This window comes from Triturus cristatus, chromosome 3_2, assembly GCF_964204655.1.
Source record: "Triturus cristatus chromosome 3_2, aTriCri1.1, whole genome shotgun sequence".
Lineage (NCBI taxonomy): Eukaryota > Metazoa > Chordata > Amphibia > Caudata > Salamandridae > Triturus > Triturus cristatus.
The window spans coordinates 625702815-625725329 of record NC_140584.1 but is presented as its reverse complement, the minus strand read 5'-3'; the positions used below and the strand labels follow the sequence as shown (position 1 = coordinate 625725329).

General features: G+C 47.5%; 1 protein-coding gene across 2 annotated transcripts in view; it reads left to right on the top strand.

Moving 5' to 3' along the window:
• The window catches only part of FADS1 (fatty acid desaturase 1), a 401042-nt gene that overhangs the window by 52763 nt on the left and 325764 nt on the right, over window positions 1-22515 (top strand). The window contains exon 1 of one of the 2 annotated variants that reach the window (XM_085648549.1): window positions 18442-18578. The exons of the other annotated variant lie outside the window; for it this stretch is intronic. The gene's annotated coding sequence lies outside the window, so the exon portion shown is untranslated. Of the gene's footprint in view, window positions 1-18441; window positions 18579-22515 lie in introns of those variants that run through there. 2 annotated transcript variants of the gene reach the window in all.

Here is a 22515-nt window from a genome sequence, read left to right as displayed (position 1 = left end):
GCTTTGCTTGGAAGTTCTGGGGGAGGAGCTATTGCTCAGGGGTTAATGACTGTGACGGGGAGGTCTGACGAGGAGGAAATGACTGAGACCTGCTGCCAAGCCATTCTTATAGCATTGGGTGACTTGGAATAGTCTGAATGGTCATACTTGTAGGAGTCTGATGGTTAGTAGTTGTGTGAGTACTGCCATTGGCAGCGCTGACAAGCGATATGGGTGATGCAAGCTGCAGTGCACTCCCAAGGGCACGGAATGCTCCTATTTGTTACATACAAGACACAGTTGATGCATTGTTTGAGCTGATCCTTTCGGCAAGACACAGATTTAATTAGTATAAGTAAATACACATTGTTCCTGTGGGGTGAGAGAGGGTGGGTGACCCCTCCTGGTTTCCATGTCTACCCATCCTGAGATATTATGGTTCAGTAGGATGTACTCTGTCCAAAAGTGTTCTCTGCAATATCTTTTGGCTTTACACTGTACCAATCTAATGTTCGGCCTCTCTGTCCCATGCAAGTTTGGCATACCGGTGGCTGGTGTTGGGCTATGTTGCTCCTGCTGTGCTGCTGTCTCTGGTGCGCACACATGTTTGCAAGCAGGAAGGTTTGTGGTCAAGCAAATCCTCAATGGTGGATCTTGCTCAGGCCCAAACCAAGCCAAGCTATCAAAACCAGCAAAGAGCTCAGCCCAGGTCGCATTATGGGATGATACGTGCAAAGGTTGCAGAATGCAGCACACATAAGAAAAAGCAAAAACGTTTTGTAATTCTAACACCTGCTCTTGCTTGGTTACCCCGAAATCGGTCCCAGGATGCTTGTTTCCGGTCCAGGGAAGACCTAACTTGGCAGTGTGGGCTGGACTGTTCCACGAGCACAAAGTCAAGACTGATTTGCATATGGCTTGGTCTGAACTGGCGTGGCGAAGTCAGCTAAGGAATGAAGATGGATTCAACCCAGATCTGTGACTGGGGGTGAGTGTTTGAAAAGTATTAGCGCTCCTGCCATCATTTCCTTGGGGCCGATTCACAGAACTAATCTGAGATAAAATCCTAAACGTACTACTTTTGGTATTCACAGAAGGCATTTAGCGGTAGTAAAGTTAGGAGTCCTAACTTTCCTACTACTAAATGCCTTCTGTGAATACCAAAAGTAGTAAGTTTAGAATTTTATCTCAGATTAGTTCTGTGAATTGGCCCCCCTGTGTTTACTGTTTGTACTTGGGCACTGCAGTTATTCATAAATGTATCACATGCACCAACTGAGAGTAGTTCACTATCGGTACATTCTAGCAGCCCTCCCCAAACATTTACTTTATAATAAATTAGGTACAAAATGCGTTAAACTGAATCATAAAATGTGGATTAAATGTGACTTTGCACTAAGAAAAAAAATCTAAAAAGTAAAATATACTGTGAAATATTTTGTAATCTGGCCAATAAAAAGCTACATTATACCTTGAAAATATTACTTTGTTTTCTGTTTTCATCCTGTTTATATATGGGATGCACTTCATAAAGTGCACATGTAATGTTCTGACCACATTAAATACCCACAGAAATAAATATATTTTTGCTATTTACAAATGCCCTTTTATGAGATGGAAATATCTTACTGACTTTAAAAGAGCTTCTGTGGCTGTGTCCGATTTGCAAATAGGAGGTGGCGGGATGGGGATGCCCCCCTCCTATTTGTGTTTTAGAGAAGACTGCATCCATGATTCAGGAATTACGTACCCAAATGACTGGTTAGATACAAACACCTCAAAGGGGTTGGTGTCCAATCTTACCTCTAATTTTTATCGTCTGTGTGCAGCAGTGTAAGATCTCTGTGCGCTGCAGCCAAGGCTATGTGCGCCAGGAAAGCTACCGCGTTGGTGACGCCCTGTGCAACAATATTTGTTGGTGCCCCCAATGACCACCTCTGCCATGGATTCCCTCACTACCAACCTTTAAATCTTCCCCCTCTAGTCTTCAATACCACTCTATCTGAGATGCATTTAATTCATATTATAGCGCCTCTCATACAAGTGTAGGGTTTCAGAGCACCTTACATTACACACACATTAAACAGAGACAGTCAATCATAGGTATGTAAATCAGTGCATAAGAAATGTTACATAAGATAGACGACTGCAAGGTGTAGGAGTGACATCATCCATACTGGTAGGCAGTAAGAGTGCTTGGTCTGGAGAAGCGCAACCTCGGAATTTCAAATGTAACACCATGGTTGGGGGTTCTCTTTAATAAGAATTGCTTTTTACCCAAATTAACCCTTTTTGCAACATTAGGATAATGAATGGCTGGGGAAAAAAATTATAACCTCTGATCTATACCTTGCAGTATGCATGAAGTTCTTTGAAGACAGTTAATAGTTTACTGTTCTATATTTGGATTTTAACCTATAAACTGCAAGCCACAAAATGACCTCTCTGACAAAAGTAGAGACCTGCTAACCTATTTTCATTCTATCCACTTTGTTATCTGCATGTTACACATTCTTTGCAGCAGATCTATTAACCCTCTGCGCTACCTTAAAACTTCCACTAGAGAAAACTAAATTCTGTCCAGGCAGAGCATTAATCACCAGAGTTATCTTGACATATTTATTATTGCCTGAAAAATGCTGGAGACAAGGAACTTAGTAAAACAATACTATACCTGCAAACCAGGCGCCCCCATCCCAAGTCGGCACCCAGTGCAGTGACACCAGTTGCACTGCCCGAAGTCGGCCCTGACCCCGCAGCCGAGCCCTATTAACAAAAGAAATGCAGCAAGTCTAGAAGCACGACCTGCTTTCAGAATCACTTGAGAGGACAGGTCGTACCTGTAGACTTGCTGCATTTCATCTGTTAATAGGGCGCAGTGGCAGGGCAGATTGTTTGCATTTGTGAAAGTATTCATGTTAATTGCAGTGCATGATGGACGATGCGATTAACATGAATACTTTCAAAAGGGCACACAATCTGCCACGAAGCCGCACCCTTTTAGCAAAAGAAATGCAGCACGAGCAGGAGCCACTTGCTGATGAACTTGCCTTCCGCTCGTGTTCTCTTCACGGGTGGTCTTTACCTCCGCCTACTGCAGAAGAAAATTATCATTTGGGGAAGTGGGAGCAGCACAGACCTCTGAACACCGGGTTTTGTGAAAAAAGCCGCTTTATTGAGACAGGGGCACATTACAACATAGCCTTACAAAACTATATCCTCACTATACATCATACCTCCTAATATCAACTCCTCCCACCCCTAACAGATCCCTCCCCCCAATGGCCAATGGCCTGTAAGGAGCTTTTCGCCATTGTGCGGGAGTTTACAGCCTCTCGCGCAGCGCCTGCCCAGACCCCCCCCTCCTGCGCCTTGGGTCAGGGCGATTGCGGACTTTTTCACCTCTAAGATCCAGCGGATCCAGGACTCCTTCCTTGTGTTGGATCCTGAGGTACCAGGTCGGGCGGAGAATGCCGCTGTTACCCGACCGAATGCCGGTGTGGCCTTGGCAGCTTTCCCTCCTCTCTCGCTGACAGCTTCATTTGACCTGATGGTGGGACTAAAGTCAGGTTCCCCTCGGGATGCCTGCCCCGCAAAATTTCTGGCTAAAATGGCAGCTGTCATTAATCCACTCGTGAACCCCCTGTTGAACTGTTCTCTTGCACAGGGTGTGGTTCCCCAGTCCTGGAAGCAGGCAATGATTATTCCCCTGCTTAAAAAGCCTGGTCTGGATGTGGAGGTGTTAGCGAATTATAGACCTATCTCGCTCCTGCCGGCTTTGGCGAAGGTCATTGAAAAGCACGTGCAGAAGGTGCTTACCGATTACTTGGAGGCCCACGACCTACTGCACCCTACACAGTCGGGTTTCCGCGCCAATCTTAGCACCGAAACAGCCCTCCTGGAAGTCTCGGAGGCGATAAAGGAGGTGCTGGATTCGTGTGGGAGAGCGATGCTGGTGATGTTAGACCTGTCGGCGGCCTTTGACACCGTCCCTCATGAGGGTCTGCTTGCTAGACTCTCAGAGATTGGTCTTCGAGGGACGGTGCTCCAGTGGTTTCGATCTTTCCTGGCAGGCCGTCGACAATCGGTCTGGGCTTCTGCTTGCTCCGCCGAGATGTCGCCATTGGGTGTCGGAGTTCCTCAGGGCTCTGTCCTGAGCCCAACTCTATTTAATATCTTCATGACCCCTCTGGCGGCCCTGGCGGAGTCTTTCGGGGCCCAGATCGTTTCTTACGCCGATGACACCCAGCTCCTCTTCACCTGTGAGAGGGGTGCGGACTTCGATGGAGGTAGGATCCAGGGTTGCCTTGAGGCTGTGTTTCAGTGGTTCCATCATAACAGCCTCAAGTGCAACTCGGATAAATCCGAGGTCCTCTTTTTTGGGTGCAGCTCGGACCCGGACTGGAAAGTGTGGTGGCCGGAGAACATGTTTCCACCAGCAAGTTCGTCCCAGGTAGCTAAAAACCTTGGGATTAAGATCGACAATGGCCTCACACTACGCTCGCAGGTAATCGGTCTCACAGGCACCTGCTTTGGCTTACTCCGGATGCTTCGCAAGTTCCTTCCCTTGTTATCGGAGGAACACAGGAAGATCACGGTGCAGGCGATGATAGGCTCGAGAATAGACTATTCCAACGTCCTCTATCTCGGCCTGCCAGAATACCTGCTTCAACGATTACAGGTTGTTCAGAATTCGGCAGCACGTGCTATTTTTGGACTATCTCGCCGTGCCAGAGCCTCGGGCCTTTTGGAGGCTCTGCACTGGCTTCCTGTCCGGAAGCGGATAGTTTTTAAAACTCTCACCCTGGCACACAAAGCCTTGCACACATCTGGAGCAAAATATCTTCAGAAAAGGCTGTCCTTTTACCGTCCTGCCAGATCGCTTAGGTCTGAAGCCTTGTTTCTTGCTGCAGTGCCCCGCGTGAAGAGAGCTCGCATCGGTGGCCGCTCCTTTAAATTATTAGCGCCTCAGCTGTGGAACAAATTGCCTGTGTCCCTGCGCAGCACCCCTAACCTGTTGGCCTTTAGGAAGGGGCTTAAAACTTGGCTTTTCACTTCTTAGTTTCAGGTCCTATCCGGTTTCCTCTTTTTTTGTTTTTGTTCATTTTTCCTGTTGTGTTTTGAGATTAGTGTGGAATTCAAAGCGTCGGGACACTCTTTTGAGTAGCCGCACGCTATACAAAAAACCTGTATAACATAACATAACATAACATAACATAACTTGAATGACATTCGTGCAACAGGGCTGTTCAACTGAAAGTGGGACCTCTACAACTGTTCCCGTTTTCCTATCCCAACTACGCTTTTAACCTCACTGAACTTCCTACCTGCCGTTTTAACTTCCTATGTCGTTCAGGTGTGAACTTCCTACCCGTTCCCCTTCAGCCTGAACTGCCGCTCACAAACAATAAACTTGTGTAAATCCTGTCAACTTCTCAGCCGCCTGCCACCCAGGGTCAGGGACAACCCCCTGGCCCTGCCCCCCCTCCCCCCCCCCCCGGCCCTTGAACAGAAGGGAGTCACATCTTCAGAAAACCATTGCTCAACCTCCAACACTTTGGCCAAGGCTGACTTCAACTGGAGCAGGTAAAGCTCCATCTCCATAAAAGACAGGTGAACTCCATCGCCTCGAAAAAACTCTATGTCCTCGAATCTTAAGTCTGAATGCTGAATCCTGCCCACACCGTTATCCCTGCAAAAGATCCTCATTTCCGTGTTCAGTTTCCTCCTGGCTTTGTCAATGGCTGACGGTTTCCTAGCCCCACTCCACACTCTCCTGGGAATAAACTCCTACCACATGGTGTGGCAGCCTACCCACAACTTACCTATCTGACAAAGGTCCCATTTCTTCTCCTTGATTAAGGCCAAACCTTTCTGTGACACCAAATCATTTCCCCCAAATGAATACTTAGCACGTCCGGACATATCCCACCCCCTTTCAGTTTGTTCAAACATGGTAACAGCTCCTTCCATCTCATTCCCCCTTTTCCTTTCCATAAGATAGAATATGAGTCCATATTGAAACCCAGCTTGATACCATGAAAGCTGGCCCTTGCATGCCTCTCTGCCCATTTTACAAACGAGTGTGTTACGATACAGACCGTAATTCCCGCCTCCGATGGACCGGCAACCACACCTGTAAAAGAAATAAAGATGGCATCTTGCCCATTACAACCCTTTATCCCCTACCCCCCCCCCCTGATATAAGCCAGAAAGCAGTCCGACTTCCATCTCCCCATGTCCCTTCTATTGGACCCCCAACCCGTCTGTTAGCCTCTGTTGCAGCACCAATCCAAAAGGAGTGAGTCCCAAAGTGTCTCGTGTCCAGACCTAATAGTGTCAGTGCCTTGCGTAAGATTGCTAACAATTGGAAAGTTGTCACAGGTCTCCCATCCCCGTGTATAAACAATCTGCACATGCGAGCCACCCCACCTCCGACTTTCTCCGTGCCGCGCAGTGGACAAACTAAGGACACCGAGTAAGCTTTCAAAAACACTGCCCTCCCCGTCTCTCTCTGATCTGTCTTGGACTTGTATAACCAGACTTGCACCCCGTTGTCCTGTAAACACACCTCCTCCCATTGGAGCCCCCTGCCACTCCTTCCCCCCAGAAGTTCGGAAACACAAAAACCACCGAAAAATAGCCAGGACATGATGGTCGAAAACAACTACGCCTCTCTGCCCCCAATGCCCACTTTTGTAAGGGACTTGATCAAGTGCATCAAAATATCCAATATCAGAGGCCTCCGCTTAGGGCCTGCAGGGCCTAACTCCCTCACCCAGCCCTCCAGGATGCTCCTCCCTAACTCTCCCACAGATGGGGGCGTACCCCCACCAAAGCTTGCCCATAAAGGCGATGCTCGCCAACTTCCCCGAAATCATCACCTTGGACTGTCCTCTCTCAATAAGCCCCAGTATGAATTGAACAACGTCCTCTAATCTCATTAATTCCTGCTGTCTCTTCTGTGCCCCAGTCTTCAGGAATTCCATCCAGGCCAGTAGGTAAGCCCTCCTTGTTGCCGGGGCTAACGATCTAACTACCAGGTGTAACAGCCTCTCTCGCCTACAGACCATAACTCCTGTGGCACTCGAGTCTTCTCCTGATCCGCCTTCATAGTCAGCCCATGGAACCTCTCCCACTGCGAACGAGACAAAGCATCAGCAATGTCATTGTCCACTCTGGGAACGTGCTGGACTCTGAAGGCAATATCAAATCTCAGGCAATGCAGAACAAACACTTGCAGCAGCTGCCACAGCTGTGGCTCCCTGGTCAACTGCATGTTGACCACCTGCACTACTGACATGTTGTCTACCCGGAAAAGGACTCTTTTATGGGACAGTTGAGGGCACCATAACATGACCGCCACAACCAAAGGAAAAAATTCCAAAAAGGCGATGCTACGTCTGCCCACCCTTCATTCTACAGGCTATTTCTCGGCACACCAGTGTCCCTGCCAGTACAGGCCAAAACCGCAGGCCCCTGCAGCATCAGAGAAAATCTGCACGACCCAGTCCATCTCCACCCAGGATGCCAGGGGGATGCCATTAATGTTGTGTAAAAAGGCCTTCCCCATACGCAAGTCCTCCCGTACCCCCACTTTCAGACAGACATGGTGGTGAGGGAAGGGAAGGGCCAAAAGAGACAAACCTATGTGCCTGCAAAACGTCCTCCCTTCTCGCAGCACCCTGCATGCAAAGTTTAAATGCCCCAAAAGCGTCTGGACCTCTTACACTGTCACTTTCTTTTTCCCCAGCATCGTGTCAAGTAAAGCCACCATTTTAGTTTTCTTGTCCTCCGGCAACTGGGCCTCCCCTACTGCTGGGTCAATTTTGATGCCCAGAAAAGCCAACACTGTCGTGGCCCCACTGTTTTCTCAAACCGTGGAATCTGTCAAGCGAGTACTGGCATTCTGCTGACCCAGCAGTCCCCACAAAGAAAAAATCATCCAGGTTGTGTGTTATGTGGTCCACCCCTGTGTGCCATGTGAATAACCATTGCAGGAAGGTACTGAAATACTCGAAGAGGGCACATGAAATGGAACAACCCATAGGAAGAGCCTCGTCAACAAACCATTTCCCTTCAAATTGAATCCCCAACAGTTCAAAGTCATCAGGGTGTACCGGCAACAGACGGAAAGCCGACTTGATATCGCTTTTTGCCATCATCGCCCCCCCTTTCAACCTTCTCCACCAAGGCTAGGGCTACTTCCACCAACGAATATGTCACCGTCATTTGCTCTGCGGGGATAAAGTCGTTCACTGACTGGCCACCTGGCCAGGACAAGTGTTGGATCAAACGATATTGCCCTGCTTCTTTCTTGGGCACCACCCCAATAGGTAACACTGCTAACCGGTCCATGGGCCATGTGTCAAACTGGCCTGCCATTCTCCCTTCCTGTATTTCTTTAAACAATTTCTCGCAAACAATTTGGGGTGCTCTGCCGCTGATTTTATATTGTCCGCCCAAAGGCGAACTCTTGGGCCGTTGTAACCCAGCCTGAAACCATCTTTAAACCCCTGTAGCAATACCGCTGCGTCATCAGTCCTATCATAAAAGGAGTGCCAGAAAGCCAATTTTCCAATGTTAATGGGTGTATGAGTTTTTCCCCCCAGGTACCTGTGCTCCTCTACCAGGCCTGAACCCCCCTCCCTGTCCGCATCAGGTCCCCTGGGGTGCCCCTGCCCTGATTCCCCGTCTTTCCATGCTGATGCCCGTAGCCCGTGGCGGTGGGAGTACCGGCTGAGAAGAAGGCAACCAAAAGGTGTCTGCCTGAGCATTTCGAGCATTCGTGCTGGAATTTGCTGAGCTCTCTTGTGCATAGGCCTTTGTTATAGTCCCAGCACACTACCATTTGGGTCCCTTGATTTCTGATGCCCCCCAATCCCGCCTCAGGTGGGGCGACCCTGAAAGGGTTTGCAGACTATTGGCAAGCCACTTGCTGTAAAAATGGTCTTGCTGAATTTTGCTGGCCCCATGGTGTGCTGCCATAGATCTGTATCTAACTCGCCCCATTGTGCGTCCGGGTCCACCGCTATACGGCCCGAAATTCCTCATTGTACTGGACCCAAGCGTTGCCCCCAAAATTTTGATGCGCCTTTCTAATGACATCCATGTACTTGAATATGGCGATCGCTCTCTCAGGGAATTTTTCGCAGTAGACGCTGGCATAAATGAGGAAAGCTGCGGTCCAGTTCTCAATCGTGACTGGTCCTCATGGGCGTTTGGACAGTTCTAACTCCTCCTTGGACCCCTCCTTAGAGCGGAGCTCTCTATGTAGGAGCTTTAAAATCCAGATTTTCTCCTTTGTTGCTGGCATTAGATGCCTTCCCAAAGGTTTCGCCATCCCCATGTGAGGTAATTTCTTGAATTTGACTTCTATGCTCTCCTTTTTAACCCCAGAGTCCTGTTTGTCACCCTTGTCCCCTGTCCCACCCACGCCTGCCCCTTGCCTTCCCTCCCTGCTGCTGGAGGTGCTGTCTCTTGCACCGTGTGCACCGGTGGGGCCTCAGAGTCTACCGGGGCGGCTGGTATTAAGGGGCGTAGTGGGCGTTGCCCTACCTACCAGCATCGGGGAAAACTAAAGGGAGAGAGAATGAAGCACTTCTTTTAAAACGGCTCCATGGTGTTCAATGAACATCATGGAGCCGTTTTAAAAGAAGCCTCACTGTTTGGTGCTCCCCCGTGAAACAAAAAAAAGATTTTACATAGTTTCAGTGAAACTATGTAAAATCTTTTTCTTGTGCTTGTCTCAGAGTCTTCCTGCGCAAGAGCGCATGTGCAAAGTTGGGCGAGGATTATTCCTCGCCCTCGAGGCAAGCAAGGAGGCTGGTGACATCAGCCTTGTGGGAGTGGCTGCATAAAGCGGCAAGGCATGGCTTTCAAATGGGGCGCTAAGGAATTGGCCCAGGGCGCGGTCAGTGGAGCACCATTCAGGATAATGGGAAGGGGCAGGGCTGGCGCATAGTGCGGGGGGAGTGGCTATACAACTTTGGGAGCCCCTATTTCCCGACACAGTTGATGGAAAAGAAAGGCGCCTACAGCCGTGGTGGTTTGAAACGAGCGCGCAGCAGGTTGGTTTACGTCTTTAAAGTTACCGAGAGCTGAATTGGGGCACGGGGGCTGCCGTTAATGATAAAGTAGGGACTCAGAGTCTTCCTGCTTGATTTTGCGTCGTCCATAGCACCAGGACAGGCGGGAGCAGAGGCGGCGTGGAACCCGGCCCAGGAGGAGCAGAGGCGGCGTGGCCGGGACCCGGTCAGGTAAGTTTCATTTATTTTTTGTCCCCTCCAGTAAAGCCGACCTGCCCGTTCTGCGTCCGAGCCGAGGCGCTCCTGAAAAGATACAAGTTCAAGCCAGGCTACCTACAGATCATCGCCATTAGCTCCCACGAGCTGATGAGCAAAATCCAGGACTACCTGCAACAGCTCACGGGCGAGCGGACGGTGAGTGGCGGCTTCTTTAGTAATAGTCATACGAGGCGGGTTAGCAGAAACCTCGCTCCTGTATTCACCGTTTACTTCTCACTCATTTTTCGGGACTGTTTGTGACATTCTGTCTGAGGCAGAATTTCCTCCTGGAAGGGGGAGGAGGTGAAAGCGCCGAATGATTATTTTCAGTTTTTCTTTGCGCTTTATGCTCTTTCTTCAGTCACACCACTGTATCTGGTGGGGGGGGGGGCGATACTTTATTGTAAAGAGTGAATTGTTGAAGAAGATGTACACTGAGTGACCGGGGAAAATAGCTCTTATGTAAGTTCTCCATTTACTGTCTTCTTGTAAATAGAAAGGTTGCATATGGACGCTGCGTGTAATCCCCCCCTCCCCCTCGTGTATTGCGAGTGTAAAATCTTTACACCACTAGTTGGGGCCTTCATTCTGCGCTAACTTGTGAGATTGCTCCATAGGTACTGATTTACGTAAGCAGGTTTGGAGAAGGCCAAGGTGGGGTCTTGGCTCCTCGTCAAAAGGTTCCCACCAGATTAATGAAACAATAGGCGATCGATTTGCAGCTGCGCCACCTGCGTTTACAAATATCCATTGTCACCGGAACTAGCTATTGCGCTTGGAGAGAAACACGGTGTGTTTGTTTGCTATTTGCTGCTGCTTCTAGTGTTTTTTTTTTTTTTACTTGTGTGAAAGATGGTGTGCATCTAAGCACTGAGATTAGTCTTGTTAGTGCACGTCTCACGATGGGTATTTTCCCCAGTAATAGAGAGTAATTCTTCCCTGTCACTGCTCTTCTGCACACTGCATGCAGATCGGGCATCATTATAGGAATTCACTGATCTTCTCGGCCGCATTTATTTGTATTGCTAACAAGTTGCCTTTGCCCTTTGGGATCACGCGTCAGTTTAGGGACAAATTAAACATAATGATGAGAAGGTGGTCTTGGAATCTAGTGTGTGTTTGGGGGCAGGGCGTGTTGCACCGTGCAGACCGGCAAAATTATGCAGCCGTTTTACGCTATTAAGACCTCTGTTTTAGTGCAGACAGGACAGGACGTATACTTAATACCCGTCCATTAATAACTGTAGGATTTATATTTTATGCATGTAGGCGAATAAGGTGGAAAACGCAGAGCACAACCCGTTGTCCCCCCCCCCCCACTTGCTCAGCATGCCTTCCCTGGTGACTCTGCCGGCTTGGTGGGTGAGCTTGTTAAAAACCGGGGATTGCATTACGCAGAAAAAATATTAGAGTCACGATCTTTTAACCTTTTTGACAAACTAGATGTTTTGGAGATTGGAGGTTAGTGGGTTTTTGGTGCCTTCCGTGCAGAGCACAGATTTCTGATGATTAGAAACGTAGCTTCCCTCTGCAAAGACCCACATATAATTTATGATATTGGATTAAATTACATGTGCTATTTACACATTGGGAAAAAAACCCTCATTTCCAGCTGCCTTTGCAACAATAAGCGCCCTGCTCCCACCCGCTGTTGCATATTGATTTGCAGCTGACTGTGCTGTTGTTTCTCAACACCAGAGCAGTTTAGGGGCAAAGCAATTCCTGCAGTATTCTGTATTGTTTTTTTCTGTCTCTCTCCCCCCTCTAGGCCCATTTTATTTTCTGGAATGCCTTCTGCATGTAGTGACCTATGATCTCAGTCTGTGTGGAGTCCAACAACATTCTTGTCTAGGGGGGTCTTCAATCTGAGGCCTTACAAGAGGTTTACACGTGATGTCTCTCCCCCTTAAGTAGCCTCCATTAAAGCTGTAATGTTTTTGCTTGTTTGGCCAGGAGAGTTCCCCCCGAAGGTGTGTCTGCAGTGTTCCATGAATTACCCGGCGTGCACCTTTGTGCTTGTGGGTTGGACATAATGTGCTTTTGTAAGTACCAGTACTCATATTAGTCTTGATTTGTTGCTATGGTTGGCTCTCCACTACCAGCGCTCAGATCAGAGACGCCATAGTTCAAGCTAAAATGGATGGGTGGCCTGGGCGATAAACATGCATGTTGTCAGGTAGTTCTTTAGGCGAAAACACTATTGCTATCTGTCCAAATTGATAACTATTACAGAAAAGAATTGTACGTCTTTTCATTCTATGCAGCCTTCTGTGCTCTCGACTTGTCTTGCACGTCTCAAGTGCTGTTTTTCTCATCGTGCTCATTGGCCGCTGTGAACCATGGCAATAATTTTACGCCTCACCACTTTCAAATGTCACCAGCCACCACTGGTCCCTATCCTAGTGTCCCACACGTAACGCCCTTTCCATAGGCGGGCCTCCCCGCAGGCATGGGTCTCCCCAGCCTCGACCCCGATAGATACCATAGTCACGTGGGCCTCCCCACTTGCTGTAGGCTGTCTGGCCTCCAACCCAACCGAAACTTCCTGCATGTGGCTGAAGGTGCCCCCCGCTGCCCCCTGCTTCCTCATAACTGTGTGCGCCTGCTTTGTCTTCTTACATGGTGCCAATGTCAGTGCCCGCTCAGTGGCCCACCGCTTTTGCCGCCTGCTGTGAGTCCTGGCCCTCCGGCACCGCCTTGCGCCGCTGCCCCATCTCCTCCTGGAAGAAACTAGGAAGCACGTTAGTGGAGCCCGCTAACGCTCCCTCCTACCACCATTGAGCTTACCTTCTTCCCTCAATTCCCCTTCTTCCAAGCTGTACTCATCGTAATCTAGCCCTCTCTGTACCTCTACCTCATCATCCTCACAAACCTGCCCTGCTCTACCCGGGGGGCTGGCCCTGCCCTTCCCTACCTAATGCCGGTGGGGTGAATGTATTACCTTGTCCAGGGGGGTGGATTATGCTCGAAATCCTTCCACCCGTTGCACCGCCTGGGTTGCACTGTACCCACTCGTGGCAGTGGTCTTGCTGTCCAACGTCACGTGCCAGCTAGCCACACGCGGCATTGCTGACTCTTCGCCTCAGGCCAACGGGCCGAATGTGGCCCACCCGAGTCGGGCCTCCCTGAACACGCGTCGTCCTGCAAAAAGAGAACATGGTCCTGTGTGCTGGTCCAGCCAAAACCCCTATTCAGCTCTATCTCTGTCCCCTGCTAAGCCACATTACCTGGGGGCTAGCGCCCTGTGTAACGTTGTGCCATCCAAACCCACCCATCTACCCCAACCATTGACCCACCCCCACGGGGCCAACGGCAATCCTCTATCCCATAGACTCTGCCCGGGGGCTTTACGACCCACCGACTGCCTGGGGACACAGCCCTGGACACATTCCCCCCTCCAGGTCTTCCCCCTACGCTCCACTCTAAGGCAACCAGACACCCTGCTGCCAGAACCCCCTGTCTAGGCTGTGCTGCACCCTCCCCTGTAACCCCCTGCGAAGAACCCTTAGCCAACCCCTCTCTAGCGCCCAAAGGGGCTCTCACAAGCCAAGAGTCCTGATCCCAGTCTACCCCTAAACCCGCCCCACCTTCTGAGACCCCCCCAGCCACTGTGCATAGACTTCACTAAAGTCCACTTTGGGCCAGGGTGCTTTGGTGGACCTCCTGGTCCTCAGTTGATGGATTTTCCCTTCCAAATCCCCCCCCCCCGTACCCCCTTGCTCCAAGCCCCTTCCTCAAAGTACCTCGTAAATGGGACGGGCCGCAGGCTCCACGGCGCCGCCCTTCCTACCATCATCATTAGGCCATAACATCTGTTATGGTAACAAGTTGCTCTTGTCACTTTAAGAGAAACTTGTTATTCTCGTGCGCCCGCCTCGGGCAATGAATTTGTTTAATGTAAGCTTGGCATTCTGGCGTTCTCGTCCAACTAGCTGTAACTGTCCACTTAGACAGTTAGGACGAGAGCGCCAGAGTGACCGGTCGTGGGCTGCTTTCTTCTGAATACTTCTTCCTCAAATAAACACTTTAATTAAGTGCAACGTTTCCCGCTCGTACTTCTTACTTCCACATTTGGCGACGAGATGGCTTTCAAGCAGCCCACCGATCGTAAGAGAAGAATTTAAATCAGTTTAAAGGAAAAAGCCTCATCTTTACCTCCGTTTCACCACAGCCCATCCAAACACTCTGGAGAAATCGCGCAAATGACAAGAAAATAACATCTTCACTTCCCCTTTGACATCATGACGCTTCGCGCATGACTAAAGGGGTGTGTGAGTGCATTTCTGGGAAATTTGGTCATCGCGCGCACCGTATCTCCAAACAGAGTGAGTTGCTCAGCAACACGGGCTTTCTTCGTTGTTTCTCTCGACTTCAAACTGAATTTGCATGGAGAAAAACATCGCGCTTTCAACGCATGGGACACTTTGAAGCCGGTAAGACCTGCCTGTACTTCGGTGATAGGCACACCATTCACATTTACTCATTTTTAATTGATATTGAAGGTTATTTCAGCCACAGTCTCAGAAATTAACATTGTTTTAACACGGCCAGCATTCATTTCAATTACTAGTAACATTTAAAGGGACAGCAAATTTTAAAGGCTCATCAACATTTATTTTTTTAAATAAATTCAGAGAAAATATTTTGATACTTGCCTGCATTTACAGTGAGAAGCACAGATTTCAGTGCTATTCTCTCAAATTCTTATCAAGTTGACATCCATCAATCATTTATTAAATATATCTGATTTCCTGCCTTCTCCTGGCAAACCGACTATTCCTTGGAAACATTGGCTCAACTTGTTTCAAAATTACTTGGTAGCCAATGATGCAACTGAATTTGATGCAAAAAGGAAATTTGCGCTTTTATATGGTCATTTGGGTTTCGAAGGTCAAAGAGTATTTAATAACTTACCACAAATTCAACCTCCTTCAGGAGCACAAGAAGGATGGAACATTAATTCTGAAGGTTTAGCAAGACTTACAAGGAAGTTTGCAGAGGAACCTAGCATACTTCTAGAACGCTTCAATTTCATGAAAAGGAAACAACAAATGGATGAATCTGTGGAAGATTACATTTTTGTTTTGAGTCATTTAGCATCAACATGTAATTTTGGGGCTGTGTTAGATACCTGTTTAAGGGATTAATTTGTTTACCATTGCTCCTCTAAAAAGATTCAAGAAAGATTGATAGGTTGTAGAGATCCCACACTAAGCAAAACAATAGAAATAGCTAAAGGCATAGAAAGATCCATGATCTCTTCTAAAGTAATTTCAAATGATTCTTCTCCTCCCAGCTCTTCAGTATCAGTTGTATCTAATGAAAGTGTTCATATTTCAGCAATTGATAATAGAAGCAGATTTAACAGAGTTCCGTTTAAGAAACCTAACAATTTTTGTTTCAGATATGGTTCACGTAATCATTTGGGTAATAACCCAAATTGCCCTGCTTCCTTCAAAAGATGCACAGTGTGGTAAGATGGGTCACTTTATGTCAGTTTGCAAAACTGGCAAAAACAATATAAGAATTAGTTCTCTTGAAGTTTCACCTGACACATGTACACAAGATTTAGCTAAAATGGTTGTCACAATTTCTGATGACAATTCTGATCAAATATCTATCAAAGGTCCATATTGTCAGGCTATGGTAGCTCATGTTGTTATAGATATGATGGCAGATTCAGGTGCGCCTATCACAATTATTGCTGATTGGCTATATGATCTCTTTTAGCCTCAGAAAAATTTTATAGCACTATCGAAAAAGAAGCACTTGCTTGCACATGGGTGGTTGAGAAATTTAAGACCTTTCTTTTGGGAACACACTTTGTAATTTTCACTGACCACAAGCCTCTCATTTTCATGCTTAATGGCAATGGTACAAGTAAAGCTTCAGCCAGGTTGGTGCGCATTCTTTCAAAGTTACATGAGTATAACTTTTCAATCAAGTACTTACCTGGTGGCAAGAATGGACGCGCAGATTGTCTTTCAAGAATGCCTATCCATGATACATCTTCACCTGTACCTGATGAAGTAGAGTGCGTTGTAGCTCACATTAGTGATATTTAACAGTTATATCCTACATTAGGTTGGGTTGGCCTCATGAAAGGAACATCTCTCCTAACATCAAACCCTTTGCACAGGTCTCTGATGAGTTGTCAATTGTTAATGGATGTTTACTTTGTCATGATTCATTAGTTCCACCCTCTAATCTCAGATTTTTGTTATTCAAAAAGAGTCATTAGGGCCACATGGGTTTGTCAGCCACAATTCGAAATTTAAAACAATTCTACTGGTGGCCAGGTCTTGACTCTCAAGTAAAAATGTGGATTTCTAACTGCAGCACCTGTTTGATCTCAGACAAGCATTGGAGAACATTTGAATCTAATATTCATATGGTTCCCTTACCTGATTCCCCTTGGGAAAAAATTGCATTAGACTTTGCGGGCCCCTTTGATCTTCTTCCCGCAAGCAAAAGACACCTTTTAGTTTTAATTGATTATTTCTCCAAGTGGGTATATTTTGATTTTGTACCATCTCCTGACACCAATGCTGTCATCAAATTCTTGAAAAGTGTTTTTGATATTGAAGGTCCACCCAGACAAATTGTTACAGATAATGGCACACAATTTAAATCACATTAGATGATAAAATTTGTTCAAGACCTTGACATCAAACATCTCACTGTTGCACTCTATTCTCCTTCATCAAACGGTCTAGTTGAACGCATCGACAGATTTTTGAAAGAGGGAATTCAGACCGCTTTGTCTGGTGGGTTTCAGGTGGAAGAATTTTTAAAACAGAAATTGTAGACTTATCATATTACTCCTCACAGTGCCACTGGCATTTCTCCTTTCAAATTACTACGGAACAGAGTTGCCAGTTCACATTTATGCCCTCATTGGGTTAAATACATGACCAACACATCTGTTAATTGCCAAGAGGATTTGCAAAAAATTAAAGATGCTGTCAAATGCAAACTTAATGCAATTTCTCTATACCATAAAAATTGCTAAAACACAAAAGATGTTGCATTTTTTGTGGGTGACTGGGTTTTAATCCAAAAAACCTAACAGGGTTAAGAAAGGTGAATCCAGATTTACTTTACCTGTCAGAGTCATTCAAGTGGCTAAAAGTGCAATTTTGCGAAACGGAAGGGGGTGGTGGAACAGAAGGAATCTTGTAAAGATTACCCATGAGCAAGCTATAAAAATCATTTCTGCAAAAAATAGAGGTTCTTATGTTTCAGAATTGGATGGAGAAAACTCTGGTATGGACTTCTTTTACAATGTTTCACCTTCTGATTCATCAGATAGAGATTTTCCCTTTCATGAGGATTTTGTTCCCAATGATTATTCCAATGTCATGTCCCCAGCCTTCATGCCCTGTCAAAGTCCTTCACCTACCTTGCAATCATCACCTGGTATTTATACTTCACCTCTTTTCTCTCGCAGATCACATCGCAATGTTTCTGTTCCTCAAAATGTTTAAGATTTTTATTTTATGTGATTTCATAGTTATGTGTACTGCTTTTTGCTGTGTTTATTTGTTGCCACGTCTTTCCTCATGTCACATTTCATATTTATAATTTATTGTAATACAATTTCATCTTTTATTTTTTGTTAAAATAAGGGGGATGATGTTATGGTAACAAGTTGCTCTTTTCACTTTAAGAGCAACTTGTTATTCTCGTGCGCTCGCCTCGGGCAATGTATTTGTTTAATGTACGCTTGGCCTTCTGGCGTTCTCGTCCAACTAGCTGTAACTGTCCACTTAGACAGTTACGACGAAAGCGCCAGAGTGACCGGTCGTGGGCTGCTTTCTTCTGAATACTTATTCCTCAAATAAACACTTTAATTAAGTGCAACGTTTCCCGCTCGTACTTCTTACTTCCACAACACCTCTCTCTGCAGGGGCACACCCCCTGCGTACGACTGCGGGGCCTTCGCTGCACCACGGGATGCCCAGCCTGCCTCGATTATCAAAGCCACTGGCGAGGCCCTTCCGCCCTTTCCTGGGGCCTCGCCTGCAGCTGTCCCACACTTTTCCCGGTCTTGCAGCACCGGAGCAGGCATGCGCGCCACTTCACCCCATCCGAGCCAACAGCCTCCCGCCGGACCTGAGGGGCCTCTCTCTGTAAACGTGAGTGTCCATCGCCCTTACCTCCGAGGATGTTGAAGGCCTGCGCTCCGGCGCCCAGACCAGCACGGCAGCAGCCACCACGGGGGGACCAATCTTGCAGGGCACATCTTTCAGCAGGTCAAGTCTGCCGGCGGACTCCAGCAGGCGAACAGCCTGCTCGACTTGATCGGCCATGGTGAGTACAAGAGAGAATCTTCCACTCTCTAGCAAAGCCAATGAAAATGCAAAATAGGAGAAAACCGAAATGCTAAAAGACTGTCAATATTGTCTAATTAAGTTCATCCTTGGTAAATTATTCTGAGCATTTTCAAATGTCACGGTATATCCGGAATTGTGGAGGGCAGAGCCACATACAAGTGGATAGAAAGTGTAAAGCTAAACGACGCACTTTGACAAACTGTGATAAGCTCTTAAGAGAGGCATTGTGGGCAGAGCAAAAAAGAAAGAAATGCACAGCAGCAAGCAGGAGCGCGCCTGCCTTGCTGCCCTTCAACAGGAAGGCCATCAAGGTGCCACTTCCCGCCAATCCGAAACCACAGACGTTGCATTGAAGCTCCTGGGAAAACGCCATCTACTGGCCAAAAGAAATAAAGCACCCTCACACGCTTCTCCCATTAGGGGGTTCCTTTGGAGCAGTAACACGATGTGGATAGATTACTGTGAGTGCTAGAAATGCATTCCTTCCTCCCCTTCTGTGTATGTTAAATTGAGGGCCACAGATGTCATGCTTAACATTTCCATCTATTCAGGAGAGCTTCTTCTACGAAAGCCCTTGACTCCTTACATTGGCTGCCTATTCAGAAAAGAATTTCCTTCAAGGCGCTATGCTTCTGCCATCGCGCCTTGCAGGGCAAAGGCCCGTCTTATTTACGGGACCTTCTTGTTCCTTATAATCCAAAACGGTACCTTAGATCCACTGGAATTTACCTGGTCAAAATTCCCATGGTAAAGAAAACACGAATAGGCGCTCGCTCCTTTGGCTATCTGGCAGCAAAAGCCTGGAATGCCCTACCCCTGTTCCTCCATGCGGAATCATCAGAGAGCCTTTTCCGGAAAAAAATAAAGACGTGGCTCTTCCAGCTTTGAATGAATAGCTGGTTTTCTTCATGAGCCCTGACCCCTTTACCCTTTCTTCCCTCTTTTATCTGCGTAGTTGTCTGATAGAGCTGCTGAGTGCAGGGACACACCAGTGGTGTAACCAGGCGCTTTATAAATGCTATTATATAAATATTAAATATATATATATATATATACATGCAAATAAAAGAATGTCTTAGAAAAAGAAAAGCGCTACTCTCACAACTTGAGCAGATTCACACAGCCAATTATTTTTCCTCATAGCTTTCCAAAACACTGCATGCCTCACATCTCTTTTCTCAACACCCTCCTTTCACTCTCTCTTGCACATACTTGCGTGCATCTCCTTCACTTCACCATCCCCCTACACACACATTGCACTCACCTGTATGCACTGTCTTTTCTTTAACTTTCACCCTGCCAGTATTTTGACAACTGTGTTCCTCCTTCCCACCCTTTAGCATATAATCACAATTACAATTGGCCCACCTTTCCATTATGCTGTGCGCTCTGCAGAGAGGCCAAGTATTGCATGAGCATATATTCCAAACCTCTTTATGGTCTGCTGATAGGCACTGTATGAAATTTGCACTACGTTCGACCTGAACTCCACAGCTCTGTCGTGGTGCACCCACCATCTGAACTGGTAGAACTGCATAGGAGCAACTATTTCACACTAAGCACTATAGATGAGTAATATGTTGCATGATAAAACTACCGAAACACACCATCCTGGGCAAACCAAATCCTCTTAGGGAATGCAAGAGTAGGTAAAACATAAGGTAGACCAGATTTCAATCCACTTGGGAGGAGGGGGTAGCATTCACCCGTAACCACACATTTGTCAGGGGCAGAATTCTGCTTTTTACCCGGCGCGGCCGGCACAGGTAAGAGCGGCGGGGCACGGTGGGAAGGGGTGGCGGGAATAAGTCGACAGATGACGGGATAGGTAAAATTAAATTGAAAAAAATGCAGCCACTTACCTTGAGCTCGCCGCATCGCCGACTCGGGGATGCGACGAGCGCAAGATGAGTGGTTTTATTAATTTTCTTTTTAGTTTTACCTATCTCATTGTCTTTGACCCCCTCCACCCCGCCCCCCTTGCTCCGCCCTACCACTCTTACCTGTGCTGGCCGCGCCTGCTTATTACCTATTTGGAATGCTAGCTCTCCACCCGGCTTGTTAGGATTTCCCAGTAGGGAATCAAGACCTTACAGATACTGAAAGGCAAGTATATATTTAGCTTACATGCAAGTTAATGCTGCTTGTTCACTCAAGTGGAGTGATTGTGCACCCAGGGTAGTGTGTGGATGATGTCCTAATGAAAGTCCTGGACCAAAGTGGCCTTAGTGTAGGGGCTGAAACATGTCGACGATTTATTAAGGTCAGAGGACCAGAATATCCTTAACCCTGATTAAGACTTTTTAACCATACCTAAACAACCGTTAATAAAGGGAAACCAAGGTTGGTGTGAGGTATTTTTATCTTTTAGGCACCCTGGCAATGCACATAGCCTAAGTGCTCCCTGAAATACGGTTGAGCACATCCTGGTTTTTAGGGACCAGGATGAGACCTGATGATTAAGCATGCTACTACTTGAGTGGGTGAGGGTCTAAGAAAAGAAAAGGAATCTTTTCCTTTTCTTTGATACTGACAGGGTACTTGTTTATAAGGAAATCCTCCTATGTAGGCAGGGGATACCCCTTTGTTGTTCGTTCCGATTGAGTTAGGAAGAGTGTATCCCTCGGTCTTTTGATTCAAGGTCTCTTTTCCCTCCCTGCGAGTAGGGCCCCTGAGCGGTTCCTGTTTCAGGTTTGTTGGTTTAGAGTATGCACTCACATGCCCAGGGTGAGTTTTCACTAGTCCAGTAAGAGGTTGCAGGTTTAAGCCCACTGCGAATATGTACTCTGGAGCGCAGTTTGAGTCTGCACTCCGGGATCTACTCAGGAGCACACAGTTAGTATACTTTTAGAAGCTCCTTGTAAGTATGCACCCCAAAGTTTAGTGCATGATTGCAGGTGGCTCAGGGTGTCCTGCACTTAAAAGCCTAGTAATAATCCTTACTGAGGGGGGACCCTGTCAACCTATCCTCAGCTGAGTGCATTGTATTGCAGTGATATATGTGTAGTGCTTTCCATATCCCTTGTGAGGCCCAAAGCACTTTTCTGAGTTGCTCAATGCGAGCTTGCAGTCAGGAGCAGAGTGTAGGTCTATGCTCAGGATAGAGCTAAGTCAGCACTTAGCTACTGAGTATGCATCCACAAGCTCAGAGTGCCTTCACTTAGTAGCCCAGTGGGAGTCTGCACTCTGTAGCCTGCGGGATTCTATACTTATGAGCCCCGGGTAAGTGGCACTCGGGAGCCCAGTGTGAGTGCACTCTGGAGCCTGCGGGATTCTATACTTAAGAGCCCTGGGTAAGTGGCACTCGGGAGCCCAGTGTAAGTGCACTCTGGAGCCTGCATGACTCTATACTTTTGAGCCCCGGGTAAGTGGCACTCGGGAGCCCAGTGTGAGTGCACTCTGGAGCCTGCGGGATTCTATACTTATGAGCCTCGGGTAAGTGGCACTCGGGAGCCCAGTGTGAGTGCACTCTGGATCCTGCGGGATTCTATACTTATGAGCCCCGGGTAAGTGGCACTCGGGACCCCAGTGTGAGTGCACTCTGGAGCCTGCGGGATTCTATAATTATTAGCCCCGGGTAAGTGGCACTCTGGAGCCCAGTGTGAGTGCACTCTGGAGCCTGCAGGATACTATACTTATGAGCCATGGGTAAGTGGCACTCGGGAGCCCAGTATGAGTGCACTCTGGAGCCTGCGGGATTCTATACTTAAGACCCCCTGGTATTTGGCACTCGGGAGCCCCATGTGAGTGCACTCTGGAACCTTCAGGATTCTATACTTATGAGCACTGGGTAAGTGGCACTCGGGAGCCCAGTGTGAGTCTGAACTCTGGAGCCCTCGGAATTCTATACTTCTGAGCCCCTGGTAAGTGGCACTCAGGAGCCCAGTGTGAGCCTTCATTCATGTGACCAGTGT